At 44.4% G+C, this 15510-nt stretch overlaps 1 non-coding gene across 1 annotated transcript; it reads right to left on the minus strand.

Moving 5' to 3' along the window:
* Positions 1–2390: 2390 nt before the first annotated feature.
* Positions 2391–2555, minus strand: LOC147027165 (U1 spliceosomal RNA). The gene has a single exon (XR_015058797.1). It is a non-coding gene; the product is annotated as a U1 spliceosomal RNA (small nuclear RNA).
* Between the last annotated feature and the right edge of the window lie 12955 nt (positions 2556–15510).

The following is a 15510-nucleotide window of genomic DNA, read 5'->3' on the forward strand; positions in this document are numbered from 1 at the left end:
CCATGTAAAAGCAAACAGGCTTTATCAGGGTTTCAATTTGCAATCAATAATTATTTTCACAAAAAAATATTCCATCATCAATACAAAAATATGAAAGTTAGCGACTTCTTTCAAGAACCGAATCCAAAGCAATTCGATTTTGCACAGTTACCGTTTTAACATTCATATCTGCTAAACAATTTCCAGTTTCATTCACAAGTAGTTGCAGAGCAACTGCCATTATATTATCTTTATTCAATTCTCAGTAACTTTTCCCTATCCTCAATTAACAGATTAACAAAGTCCATAGGTAAAAAGGATTCTCAATTTGTAATCTCAAAACAAAAGTTCATTTCAATTTTAACCAAGAGAAACATGATGGTTCGTTTTCAATGAGTTCCTTTTTTTTTAATGAGCCTAGTCTGAAAGTAACTAACACAGTTACCGCACAACCCTCATTTGCTTACTGTTCCACTCCGCTCGGCCATCACATTTAGTTGCTATGACATGACATCTTCGAAACAAGAACTTTGATAACATTGTTACAAAATTTCTCCAAACAGTTAAACAACACCAAAGGCTAACATAGTTTCATTAACCTGGTGAGCATCCATTTTTTCATGTTGAAATGGAACTAAAATATCTCAAAAATAATGTTTAACCAATCTCTATCTCACTTCAGAATTCATCAACATTTAAATCTCTGACATTTTCCATCTATCCACTTCTCTCTCACCAAAACAGCAATATGCTGTCATTTCCCAACTCACATACACAAACCATCTATCACTTCCTCTGACCTTCTCAATATACTCATCCATTTTCATTTATCAAAAACAAATAAATACAGTTTAAAACTCTGTTCTTTTAAACAGGTGTATAAAAATTGTCAAATCATTTTTCATCATGCGAATATCATTTGAATTGCAGCTCAAACACTCCGTCCACACAAGTAGCTATAACCTTCCCAAACTTTATTACAGTCTTGGGGGAGGCATCTTAAACTTCGGACAAATAAAACATCCAATCTCTCTAAAACAGCTTTTTTGGTCTAAACAATAAAATATTTTCTTTTAAAATCAATAAATCAAAAATAAAATCTTCAGCATCTATCCAATTAAATCTCAAATCATTTACCTTGACTGAATCGATCAAAGGGTTACACTGGGTTGTTTGCCATTGCCTTCCCAGCACTAGTTCAGGCAACTTTAACATTCACAGACGAATAAAAACAATACGCCGAGTTCAACGTCCATCCGAGGGCATCATGTATTATCTGTGAATCGCCCCACGTGCTAAACATCATCAAATCATTTTTTTAAAAAATCATTCAAAATCATGTTTCTACATTTAAATCACATCTTTTAAGTACAATGGTTACAACTCAGATCAAAATCTTCTCAACATTTCTGACACGTCCACACAGCTTGCCCAGCACTCAACCGTGCAGGGTTGAGTAATCACAAATCATCACAATGCCAGCGAGAGCTCACCTCCCAAGACTTCACTTTTTAAAGATTCAGTAGTGAGGGTGCGCCACAAACACCAAAGAAAAAGGAACAGGAAGTTCTCCACATCCGGTGAGAAGAAAAATAAAAAAACTCAAAGAGAGGCAAAACCCACAGTTTAGCATTACTCTGTCATGGCTTCAACACCCGCAAAAACCCCATAAAATATCCTCCAAATTAATCACATCTCCACATCATTTCAAAGTACAATCAAATCGAACCTCGGAAACGTCTTTCCCTTCATTGCAAACGGCATGCGCACTTCGACATAATATCCCCAACCCTCTTGAATCTGCATATGAATCGAATTTCACAGCTAAATCTAAGACAAACACACTCAGTGGAGGGGGCCATCCTGCACAGTGCAGCTCGCGTTATCGCGTAACCTTCGCGTTATCAGCACCAAAACCAAGAATGCATAACATTCCACCCCAAACAGACCCCAGCTTAACTCAGCACGAGTCCGTCCTCAGACTGTCTTGCCAAGGTGGTTTTAATTATTTAATTTATTTTATGAATGTTCATCTCTTCACGCTTTATTTGTTGCAATATTATTATATCTAACAAGACATTCATGTATCACATCGTCCAACAATCTTTAATTCCCCAGCGAGCTCACAATCACTTCCAATTGAGACCCCCATTGAATTGAATTCACAAACACACACACACACACAACCGCGACCTTGGCACTATAAACACCAAACCACGAACAGCCAAGCTGTTTTAACTCTGCCTGAAGTTTCTTTAGTTGTTAAAAAATATCGTCAAAATCCCAATAAAATCCTAAATCCCAAAATCTCAATGTGGCGTTTCATTGCAATGAAATCTATTGGACTCGCACAAGTTTCATTTTTTACTCACTCAGCATCACATGTATCTCAATGCAAATCACCAGCCACGCACCCAGCCGGTCAATCGTCTCGTGCATTCTACAAATATCACGGTCGACTTTCCCACATTTGGGGAAATTACAAGGGTCAACCTCCCTCCTGAAGTGCAATGGGTAGGCCTTGCCCTGAGAATACTGCCTCAATGATCACAGTATCTCTCCTATCAGGTAAGTATCAATGCAAATATATATCTCACGCGTCCTCTACGCGGTCTGTGGCATGTCGCTTCGTCATGCTAATTTAATTACTCCCCTCCATCTTCTTCTCCAGCACTTTTCTAAAACAACTACAGTACTTATCGTTTACTTTCAAACGGACTCTCTCCGCTACCTCTTCTTTCTATCAATAAAATTATCTGAAAATGAACTTTTCTTTGTTTGAAATGCGTTACCTGCTGAGACAGCCCACCCTTGAGGAACACTCTCCATTACCTTCGCTCAAGCACTTGTCGTTCCTCCAGGCACTGCCTCCGGTCATGAGCACTGCACCAACGTCGGTTCGAATCAGAATCTTAGGCGCCAACTGTTGTGGATTTTTCACCTTGAACCTCGTAGTGATTGATGGAGAAATTCTTGCTGGTTGATTGTGGAATCTTATTTAACTTGCAGGGCTTAACGTCTAGCCGATTAGGTTTTAAATGTATCCCTCGTACACTTCACACAATGAACAAACAGAACCCCCATTCGTTGCAATATTATTATTCTATTTTATTTATCTTACTTTTTAGTTAACCATTAAACCAACCCGATTAATTCACTTTCCACAGCTTAAGTACATTACATCAGAGAGTTTTATTATTACTTGGTACTTGGTCAGTCCCAAGGAGTACAAGCCACTGAGATGCCACACATCCTCACGTGCTTACACTGAAACAATTTTACATTTCAAAGCATTTTATACTTTCATGGGAGAGTGGTGGGGCCTGCTAATTCAAACTGCATACGTGTCTTCTAGGTGAGAAGCACATGACGTACATTTCAAGGCAAAGGTTTGCTGTTATCAGCCCAGGTCACAATGCTCCAGAACAAGACATTTTATCAACATTTAGGGAAAAAGTCTCTTGGCTGAAAAGGACAGCCAATTCGACTTATAGCATAAAATTTAAATTTGTAAAACCCCATTTGTTACAATTTAGAATACATTCATATAATTTTTCCCCCACAGATCCTTAACTCAATTCAATATTCTTTACTGTTTACTCTTTAGTCGTACTCTTTACTGTTTCACAATGCACTACTCTTCTGCTATTTTAACAGACTCCTCTCATTTCGACCTCTCCTTCATTCCTTGCCTAAAAAATCCAACTATTACAGCGCTTCTTCTCTCCATGCTCTGAATTCGCCTTCATTGCATCCATCAAGAATTGTGTTAAATCGCATCTCTGACCTAAAACTTTTAAAAACCACAGTTTGCCATGGATGCTCGCTTTCCATCAAACATTCTTTTTTTCCAACCTCAGTGCCAACTCACCCCCCTCACCCCTCACTCTCACTCTCAAAGCAACCATCCCACTCTTCTCCCTCCAAGCCTCCCTCTCACCTCTCTCAAAAATTCCCCCTCACCTTTCTCCCACCTTTCATCCCCTCACTCTTCCTTCTCAAGTTGCCCCTCCTCTCATCCACCAACCTGCCTCCCTCCACTGCCCTCTCACCTCCATCTCTTCACTCCACCTCCTCAAATCCTCAACTGCCTTCTTCCTTGTCACTTGTCCCCCCTCTCCCCCAGCACCACAGAGCCTTTTCTCCTCCTCATTCGGCCCCCTCCCCTCGCTATTCTGCAATACCCCACACTCCTTCAGCAACCCTCCTTACCTGCCCCCCTCGTCCCTTGTCCTACCCCCCCCCCCCCCCCCCCCCTCCCCCCCCCCAAGCCTCCTCCCCTACCTCTTCATTAAAAGTGTGGACCTCAAATATCCGGGGCCTTCGCTCAAACCTTTCAGATCTTTCCATACAGGTTGCCACTGACAAACCAGACATTATCTGCCTAACAGAAACTTTCCTCTCCCAAGACGTGTCTGACTCCCAAGTATCTCTCCCCGGTTACTCCCTCTTACGGTATGACAGACCTGAGCCTCGTCCTGGTGGAGGTGTTGCTCTCTTCATCAAAGACTCTATTCCTCACTCTCCATGCACTGCTCTCACTCCCCCACACCCCCAGGAATACCTCTGGCTTAGGCTTCCCCTCCACTCCCACCTCATGTTTATATGTGTACTGTACCGTCCACCGAACAGAGATGACTCCATCTACACCTCACTATCTGAAAACATGGACCATCTTCTATCTTCTCATCCAAACTCTCTCTTCCTCTTATGTGGTGACTTCAATTGTCATCACGCCAGTTGGCTCGGTGTGGGTACCTCTCTCACCTGCCATGGCACCTCAGCAAAAGCTTTCTGCGACTCATTGGGACTGACTCAATCGGTCAACTTCCTGACCCGGATCTCAACCAATGGTACTCCATCTCTTCTGGATCTGATTTTGACAAATTTCCCTGACAATATCTGCTGCTCTTCCTTCGCTCCAATTGGTTCTTCTGACCACGTCCTTGTCAAAGTGGACATCTCTCTGGCTGTTATCAGAGAACCACCTCACCGCCGTCAAGTCTGGAATTTCACTCAAGCTGACTGGCAGGGTCTCCGAGCAGCCATCAAACTTACAGACTGGTCTCCTATCACTACTTTCTCAAACATCAACTCATCCTGGGAATTCTTTCAATGAAACTTGCTCTCCCTCATGCACAGATTTATCCCCTCTCGTGTTCAGTTGTCTTACCCTTCCTCTCGCCCTTGGTTTACTGAAGCTTGTGGCGAGGCAGTTGTCCTGAAACAACTTGCCTTTGCCTCATGGAAAGCAAACCCAACTGAGGGCAATCTCAGTTCTTTCCACAAAGCTCGGAAGAAGTGTGTGTCTACCCTCAGGAGAGCCAGAAAACAACATCTTTCTCATCTCAAGTCTGAACTCTCAAACCTCTCTCCCTCCTCAAAATCCTGGTGGCGTTTAATCAAATCTGTTTCTGGTGTATGTTCCCCCTCCATCCCCTCCCTTACCTCAAATGGCCGCATTGCTGATTCCACACGTGATAAAGCTGAATGTCCAAACTCGGTGTTTGCAGCTAAATCTTGTGTCCTAAACCCATCACTATCTCTACCCACTTTACCCAGTCGCACCCAACTGTCCCTGGACTCTGTGTCCTTTTCTCCTAACAAGGTGGAGAGCTTGCTTTCAAACCTCGAGTCAGATTCTGCAACCGGTCCAGACGGCATCAGCCCACATGTCCTCAAAGCCTGCTCTTCTGCTCTTGCTCACCCTCTCTCTGTTCTATTCACCCTCTCATTTGCCTAACGTCATCTGCCATCTGCTTGGAAATCTGCTAACATCACTGCCCTGCATAAAAAGGTGCAAAAACAGATCCCTGTAACTACAGACCAATCAGCCTTCTCCCAATCATCAGCAAGGTGATGGAATCCATCATCGCTTCAGACATGAAATCCTTCCTCTTCTCCAATGGCTTGATTTCCAATCATCAATTTGGTTTCAGACCAGGTCACTCTACCCTGGATATGCTGTTTCTGCTCTCCCATCAATGGATGGAGGTCCTCAATGCCAGACAGGAAATCTGAGCCGTATCCCTGGACATATCACGTGCTTTTGACACAGTCTGGCACCCTGCCCTACTCACCAAACTCTCTTCCCATGGTATTCAAGGCCATCTCCACTCATGACTCGCAGACTTCCTCTCCTGTCGCAGTCAACGTGTGGCCCTAAATGGAGTTCTTTCATCCCCTTTTCCTGTGCAGGCTGGAGTTCCTCAAGGTAGCGTTCTGGGCCCTGTTCTTTTTCTGGTTTTCATCAATGATCTCTCGGACTCTCTGGAAAATCCTCTATTTCTCTTTGCCGACGACTCCACCCTCTGCCGTACCATCTGTCATCCCTCAGACCGGCAAGCAGCAGCTTCTTCGCTCACTGCAGATCTGGATAAAATCACAAACTGGTCCAACACGTGGAACATGTCTTTCAATCCAGACAAATCTCACACTCTCACTATGTCTCTTCGAAAGGACCGTTTACAAACCCCCCCCATCCACTTTCTCAACAATCCTCTGGAAGAAGTCTTTTCTTTCAAGCTTCTGGGTCTCACTATCTGCCATGACCTTTCCTGGGAAAGTCACATTTCCAACCTCGCCTCAAAAGCCAGTCGCCGACTGGGAATCCTCCGTCGTGCTAAGTCCTTCCTCGGCCCTCTTGAGCTCCTGACCACTTACAAAGCTTTTGTGCGTAGCCTGATGGAGTACTGCTCTCCCCTCTGGGCTGGTGCTCCTGCCTCCCACCTTTCTCGGCTTCACGCTGTCGAAACCAGGGCATTTAAGATCATCGGCATCTCCCGCAATGAGGCTGAGTCTTTGGGCCTCTCACTCAATCACCGCAGGTTGGTCGGTGGTCTTTCTGTCTTCTACCGACTCCTCTCCAGCCTTGCCCCCCCTGCTCTCTCTGCGATTTGTCGCCACCACATTTCCACAGGGCGCTCAAGTCCGCCAACAACCCCCTTCTGGTAAAACTACCAAAATCACGAATCACTGCTCATCTTTACTCTTTCATTCCTCTTTTTTCCCGCCTTTGGAATAAACTTCCTCACTCTATTCTTTCCCATTCTTCCCTCCAGGCTTTCAAAACAGCTGTTCACCATCACCTCTTATCTTCCCCCATCCAAATCCTCGATCTTTTCTACCCCCGATAATCCACCCAAGCCCACTTCCTTCATTTCTCCTGCTTTCCTTCCTGAAAGTCCCTGAAATGTCCATCTTCTCTTCGCCATGTTCCCCGTCCCATCCCCATCCCTCTCCCTTCTACAGTTCACCTCATGTGTCTGTTCCCCACTGTTTTGTCCCTTCCACTCCCGCCCCTCTTGTCTCATTGTCTTGTCTCCCACCCCTCTTGTCTCCCCTCCCCGCCCCTCCTTGCTGTGAGTTGTGTGTTAGCTCTCATACGAGCCTCGACCAAGGTATACAAAAAAAAAAAATTGTTGTTTTATACAGAATTAAATCATGATACAACCAATAATTATTGTGTGTCTTTTTCTAACAGGTTGTCCCCAATAACAACATCGTTGATAACTGATCTAGAACAGGAGGCCTTTGAATTACACGATGAGTGGATAAAAATGAATGACTTCCTTAAAGACATTCGATCTTTCAGGAAATAATTGAATGACATTTTTGTTGGCTGAAAAGAAGTTCTCTCACATCCTCTGATCTTGAATGAGTCGAGTCAAAGGTGAGAAATTATCCCTGTGTCTCTTTTTGTCTTTATCTCTGCCCATGTGTGTGTGTGTGTGTGTGTGTGTGTGTTTATGTGTGTGTGTGTGTGTTTATGTGTGTGTGTTTATGTGTGTGTGTGTGTGTGTGTGTGTTTATGTGTGTGTATTTGTGTGTGTGTGTGTGTGTGTGTGTGTGTGTTTGTGTGTGTGTGTGTGTGTGCATGTGTGTGTGTTTATATGTGTGTGTGTTTATGTGTGTGTGTGTGTGTGTGTGTATGTGTGTGTGTGTGTGTGTGTGTGTGTGTGTGTGTGTGTGTGTGTGAGTGTTAGTGTGTGTGTGTGTGTGTGTGTGTGTGCTTGCGTGCGTGTGTGTGTGTGTGTATATATGTGTGTGTGTGTGTGTGTGTGTATGTGTGTGTGTTTGTGTGTGTGTGTGTGTGTGTGTGTGTGTGTGTGTGTGTGTGTGTGTGTGTGTGTGTGTGTGTGTGTGTGTGTGTGTGTGTGTGTGTGTGTCTGTGTTTGCTCATTATTATTTTTATTATTATTCTTATTTTTTCAGTTTAAACACCTGTCTGGATGAACCAAACACACAACTTCATCTTCTGGAGGAATCTGAAATGACGCTATCTTCTGGAAGTAAATGTTATATTTATTATTTTATTAATATCATAATATAATTGGTTCACAAGAGCCAGCCAAAGTGACCACTATATTCGTTATGTCTGTGTGTCTGTCTGTGTGTCTTTGTGTCTGTCTGTCCAGAGCATAACTCCGTGGACTTTGATCCGATCTTGATGAAATTTGGTTATGTGTTGGATATCAATATCTCGTTGTGTTTTCCTGGATGAGGGCGTGCTACGCCCATTGTGGGCGGAGCCACATCCCAAAAATAGCCATTTTTAGGGGGTAGTCGGATTAAAAATCTATCTTCTCCAAGGGAGTTGACTGAATGGAATAGGTTCTCTGGTATTTGAATTGCAAAATGAATTATCTAAAACTTGTCGTTGTCCGATTTTTCATTTTCGTCCCATGGTCAAGGTCACAAGTTCAAAAACTTAGAAAATTGTGAATTTTGACATAAAAATCATACGACCGCCCAAACATTGAGAGTAATCAATGCAACCTATTGATTACCAGGCAAGGTCGAGGACCTGTGCTGACCCAGTTGCTGAGGAGGGGAAAGGAGGAAGAAAACTGAAGGTGTCAATGGTGTGTGGTCGGAGGAGGTGCGAAATGAGGGCATGGTGGTGTACAAATGATGGGAAAGTGATGCGCAGAGATGAAACTATGACAGATGCGGATCAGTGGGCCCAGGTAATCGCTGATGCTCTTTTTATGAACATGCATCCACAGTAGATGAGATGGAAAGGAAAGAAAAGAACGTATGAGAAGATAGCTTAATAGTGAAGTGGAAGGAAGTCTGTGAGTGTTAACTGCTAATGCCCTAGTAAATGCACTCAGCCTGGCACCTGGTCCTCTCACTTGTCCAGTGCTCTACTCCATGAACTCTGTTCTGCTCCGTTCTGACCCAATCACTCCATTCCACCGCTCCGCCAAGCTCCGTCTCTTGAACCAGAACAAACTGACCAATAATTCAGAGAACGCAAGGAACCCGCACTGTGGGGAAGGCATGGCGCTTTTATAATCCCCTGACAGGGGAGGAGTTTGTTATCGGACCAGGTGGAGTGATAGCTGTTTTCCAGCACTTCCATTGGTGCAGGGCGATTATCACGGCACTGGCCCCGCTCATGTGAGGGTTCAGCAGTGGAAATGGCCTGATTCGCTCTGAGCTCTGCGATGCTGTCGAGCTCTGTGATCAACATGGTGCTGAGTATTTGGTCCTGGGCTATGGCCATGTGCCAAGCATGCAATGGGGGCCACGATTGAGTGTAGCTTTAGGGTTACCAGCACGATGTGGAATGGAATCTAACACACACTCACACTCCAAGCTAGAGGTCTGTACGTCCAGACCCGAGCATCGGAAATGGCATGCAGTGCTCCTCCATTCCCTGTCGATCCCAATGGGTAGTGGAGTGGCGGTCATCAGTGGTGACCGTGGTTGAGTGACGGCAGTATCAGTGTAGTGGGGAGCTATGTCATGGTGGTTCATGGTGGTTGTGCTTGTAGTCATTCGTTATGGTTGTGGCATCAATGGCCAATGTAAGTGAGCTTCAGTTGTGGTTCGATGGTGTGGCGATTATAATGAAGGAGTCTTGTTGGTGTACGAAATGTTGTCCCGTTGGGGTTCAAGTATGGTGAGGGCAGAGGTGAAATGTCCCTTGAGGTATGGCGTGTGATTTGAATGGTTTTGGTGTTCACATGCCAATGACTGCCTGTTGCGACAGTCTTTGGTATGCATGCGTGAAGGAGCGTGTGTGTGTGCAGCAAAGCAAAATAAGTAAAGAAGCGGTAGAAAATCCTCCATAAAGCCCACACAATGCATATGATCCATAAACATAGTACACATCAGGGAAGGACTCTCTGGAATGATTACTAATGAAATAGCTATCTCAGGAAATGCTATATATATCATGTGCCATTGCCATGGGGAGTGACGTTTTCACACAACCGTAACAATATATTAAAATAATTAATTCTCAGCCAGGCTATCCATAATTAAGGGAGGGCTGCCAACCCAGAAGGGAGAGCAGTATTCTCGAGGCCAACATTTCAAAGTTGGCCTCCAAAGCCAGACACCGACTGGGCATCCTCCATCATGAAAAGTCCTTCCTTGGCACACCTGAACTCCGATCCACCTGCAAGGCCTTCATCCGCAGCTTGATGGAATACTGTTGGCATTTCCTCCTTCTCCTTGCACTGTTCCTTTCGTTATGTTGCATCCTGATCCGTTCTGTGTTCCAGCTCTTCCGCAAGCCTTGACTGTTTACAAAAAAAAAAAAAAATTGGGATATAAAAGTCTCAACTATAATTTAACTCATAATCACATAAACAATGTTACCAACACTGATATTTCACATCAAAACCAATTCATTAAACAATTTTTTATTATTATTTACACTCATTGGAACTCTTAAAGTGTACCACAAATGTTTACTTTTCGATGACAATCATGTTCCAAACCACAAGACACAAGATCCCACTGTAGGCTTTGCAGAGCATTCGAAAAATCGCAATAATGTGAAACAATCATTCGTCGGCTTCTACACCCTTCATCGCCGAGCTCAAGATGGAAATTGTTGACTGTCAAATTTGTTTTATGATAAATGAAATTTGTTTTGATGGTACTGTTAAAAACCACATGTAATTAGCAGCTTGGATCTCATCTAGTGGATGAGAAAATGCTCTGGATTGTTCTCCAGCAGAAAGGACTTGTCAAGATGAATCCACATCACTTTTTTTCAAGTTGAACACGGTCGGGAACCTGTTCAAGGTGTTCTTCGACTGGAAATCGTAAATCCTGGTTTTAATTTATGGCCGATCCCATGAATCACAGGGCAGAAGACGTATGAGCATTGCAGGGAACAACACACGATCCAGTTTTGCATCAGCAGCCTCAGCCGTCGTAAGCACCGTGACCTATGATTTTCATGGATACAAGGTTTGGTGTGGCTTAATGGTTAAAGTGGCTGGCTTATGATCCTCGGGTCTTCAGTCCAGTCCTCTGTTTGTCCGTTGAATTAACACCAGGTCGGGTTGACTCAGCCTGCCATCCTTTTGAGGTTGGCAACATGAGTACCAGTGTGCTGGGAACAGTGGCATTGCATCACTGGCTCAGCTGCACCCCCTGAACATGATGCACCCAAGCAGCCACAGGCTGCATCCAAATACATTTCAAAAAATCACTGAGACAGAGGCACCATTGATTAATGAGAAATGTGAGAATGACAAGGCCCAGATTCAATGTCTTGAACACAAAGAGGTCTTCAATAAGGACATTTTTCGGTTGTTGGTGGTACTTTTCTATCATATGGGATGAATATTCCCGGCTACACGTTTCTCTTTGCGCCCAGTGCCCTATTCGATCCACGTGTCGAAGGCTAATGGACTTGTGCAAAGTGAATGTGTTTGAATTGAATTTTGCTCACAGTTAATTCTCTCTTCAATGGTTCCGCAAGCAATGGGATTGTGAAGGAACAATTACTCCTGCAATCACAAGTCGTTTTCTTTCTTGTGCAGCTACACTGCTACAGTAACAATACTTGGTACCCCCATCCTTCACAGTCAGAACATGCAATAAAAATGGGATGCAGCACCTATCAGGATTTGGAAAAATGTTCTTGTAATTGGTGAAATCAGATTAATTCATTTGCTTGCTCTTCTACTTGGCATCGATGGACGATATTCGTCATCTTTCTTCCTTTTGTTCCATCTTCGTGTGTGTAAAACAATCTGATTTCACATGTGGTCGATCTATTTTTAGCATTTGAAACTGTAACAACTCCTTTTTGGGATCATGACAATTTTGCTTTCACTCTTTTTGTTTAATTATCAGGGTCGGTGATTTCCACAACGTCCGCTCCGTGCAAGCTTCGCCCGCAATTCGGATCAAGAGCGTCGGTGATTCCTGCAACGTCCGCTCTCCGAGAAGGGTCAGGGGTCAGAGGTCGGAGGGCGGAGGTCGGATCTCATCTCACCAGCCCTATAAAAGGCCGCGCAGAGCGCCAGTTCAACCAGTCTGGAGGGGGTCTGGAGGAAGTCGGTCTGAGTCGGTGGAGAGTATCTGTCAGGATTCAGAGAGTCTGAAGAAGCCAAGGAGCTGTGTGGAGGTCTGGGCTCGTGTCGGAGTCGGGAGCTTGGAGCTTGCAGTCGGTGGAGAGTCCGGGCATCACGAAGGAGATGCGAGTTGGAGGCGCAACCTTGCCTGCTGTGTCGCGCAAACCGCGCGTTCATGTGGAGAGAGCCGGAGAGAGCTCGCCTGCCACGCGGAAGGCCCGAGTTCAACCGCGGCTACGCCAGCTGCCGTGGGGACGGGATGTCGCGGATCGCCCCATCAAGGCACCACGAGGGTGCAGGTAACCTGCAACGGTCTCATGGGGCCCTTTTGGTCACCAAAGCCCCACGTTATAAAGGCCCACGGGCCCAGTCTGACTCCCTTGTTTATGAGGGGGTCTTTTCTTGCATTTTCTTTGAATGAATGTTGTGGCGCCGAGTCCCGTAAGTAGAACCATATAAGTGACTGTACGTAATTGCTTATAGACGGGCGTAGCACCTTTTTGCTTTGCTTTTGTTCTGTATACGTGCATGTTAGTGTTTTGCATTACTGACTGCATATGTGCTTGTATAATAAATGTATCCGTGTATAATAAATGTGCTTGTTTAAATGTATCCCGTTCGTCGTGTCATTTTCCCCCATTGAAGTGCCATATTGTTTTTCGGAATACCAGTTGGTTTTTGAATACCGATAATAGAATTGGGTCCGGCGATGTCTGGCGATAATACCCGTTCGGTTATCCCAGAACAGAACGAACCGCTTAAGTGGTTCATGTCCAAACAGGCCTTCACCGAGGTACGGTCCCTCGGTAGGTTACCCGCGCAAATACTTAGGTATATCGATATTCGGCGATTGACCCTGTCGCGCGCGGGTAGAATACGGACTGGGCCATGGTGTGCATTGAAGGGACACCCGTGACTGGTTCTCGGTGTTGTTCCAGGAAGTCACGACTGAATTGTTCGTCCGGTGGGCGTACGGCCGCGATTCGGTTAAAAGCGGTTGTTCGCATGCCGGGTGGGCGTACACTCGTAACAATATATATATATATATATATATATATATATATATATATATATATATATATATATATATATATATATATATATATATATATATATATATATATATATATATATACACACACACACATACATACTAGCAAATACCACGTGGGTGTACTAAAGGGGAGGGGGGTGATAAAAAGAGGGGAAAATAGAAAGAGAGGAGGAGCGAGAAGGGGTGTGGGAGTGAGGAGGGGAGGGAAAGCGAGGAGGGAGGAGGAGCAAGAAGTGTGGGAGTGAGCAGGAGTGGGGGATTGAGGAGTGGTGTGGGAAGGGAAGACAGTGAGGAGAGCGAGGAGGAGTGAGGCAAGGAAAGACAGTGTGAAGTGAGAGGAAGGGAATGCAGACGTGGGGAGCAGCATGAATTATGATTCATACCATCTCATCAAAATGATTCTGCATTGAATACCAGTGAAGATGGAAACAAAATGATGTCTGAAATCCATTTTCTACTGGTCATGCTATAAACCTGGCCAAGAGACAAACACCGCCTGGACATGGCTGGAGACTAAACCCGTCAGATGCATCCAGAGCCAAGCCTTCCAGACACAAACACTGCTCGGACACGTCCAGAGATGAACTCCCTTCCCGAGACAATCTCCCGTCCAGATACAAACACCCGTCCAGACAAAAGTACTGCCCAGATGCATCCGGAGCCAAGCTGTCCGGAGACAAACACTACCTGGACTCGGCCAGAGACAAACACCGCCCGGACACGTCCAGAGAAAAATACTGCCCAGACAGGTCTAGTGAAAAACACTGCCCAGACACATCAGGAGACAAAAACCGCCAGGACAAGTTAGGAGACAAACTCCCATATGGACTCGTCAGCAGATAAACTCTCATCTGACAGAACACCGCCCAGAAACATCCAGAGACAAACGCCCATCCAGACATAAACACTGCCCAGATACATTCGGAGAAAAACAACACCCGGACACATCTGCAGCCAAGTTGTCCAGAGACAAACTCCCATCCATATATGTCCGGAGGAAATCTCCTGTCCAGCCATAAACACCACCCAAACAGATCCGGAGACAAACTCCCATCCGGAAACGTCCAGAGATAAATACTGTCCGGAAACGTCCGGAGACAATCCTGCACGTACATGTCTGGAGACAAATACGGTCCAGACATAACCACAATCCGGATGTGTCGAGAGAGAGAGAAAGAGAGAGAGAAAGAGAGAGAGAAATAGAGAAAGAGAGAGAGAGAGATAGAGAAAGAGAGAGAAAGAGAGAGAGAAAGAGAGAGAGAGAAATAGAGAAAGAGAGAGAGAGAAATAGAGAAAGAGAGAGAGAGAAATAGAGAAAGAGAGAGAGAGAAATAGAGAAAGAGAGAGAGAGAAATAGAGAAAGAGAGAGAGAGAAATAGAGAAAGAGAGAGAGAGAAATAGAGAAAGAGAGAGAGAGAAATAGAGAAAGAGAGAGAGAGAAATAGAGAAAGAGAGAGAGAGAGAAATAGAGAAAGAGAGAGAGAGAGAAATAGAGAAAGAGAGAGAGAGAGAAATAGAGAAAGAGAGAGAGAGAGAAATAGAGAAAGAGAGAGAGAGAAATAGAGAAAGAGAGAGAGAGAAATAGAGAAAGAGAGAGAGAGAAATAGAGAAAGAGAGAGAGAGAAATAGAGAAAGAGAGAGAGAAATAGAGAAAGAGAGAGAGAGAAATAGAGAAAGAGAGAGAGAGAGAGAAATAGAGAAAGAGAGAGAGAGAAATAGAGAAAGAGAGAGAGAGAAATAGAGAAAGAGAGAGAGAGAAATAGAGAAAGAGAGAGAGAGAAATAGAGAAAGAGAGAGAGAGAGAAATAGAGAAAGAGAGAGAGAGAAATAGAGAAAGAGAGAGAGAGAAATAGAGAAAGAGAAAGAGAGAAATAGAGAAAGAGAGAGAGAGAAATAGAGAAAGAGAGAGAGAGAAATAGAGAAAGAGAGAGAGAGAAATAGAGAAAGAGAGAGAGAGAAATAGAGAAAGAGAGAGAGAAATAGAGAAAGAGAGAGAGAGAAATAGAGAAAGAGAGAGAGAGAGAAATAGAGAAAGAGAGAGAGAAATAGAGAAAGAGAGAGAGAGAGAAATAGAGAAAGAGAGAGAGAGAGAGAAATAGAGAAAGAGAGAGAGAGAAATAGAGAAAGAGAGAGAGAGAAATAGAGAAA

This window comes from Eptatretus burgeri, chromosome 5 (genome assembly GCF_056783735.1).
Source record: "Eptatretus burgeri isolate ZD-2024b chromosome 5, Ebu_testis_v1, whole genome shotgun sequence".
Taxonomy (NCBI): Eukaryota; Metazoa; Chordata; class Myxini; order Myxiniformes; family Myxinidae; genus Eptatretus; species Eptatretus burgeri.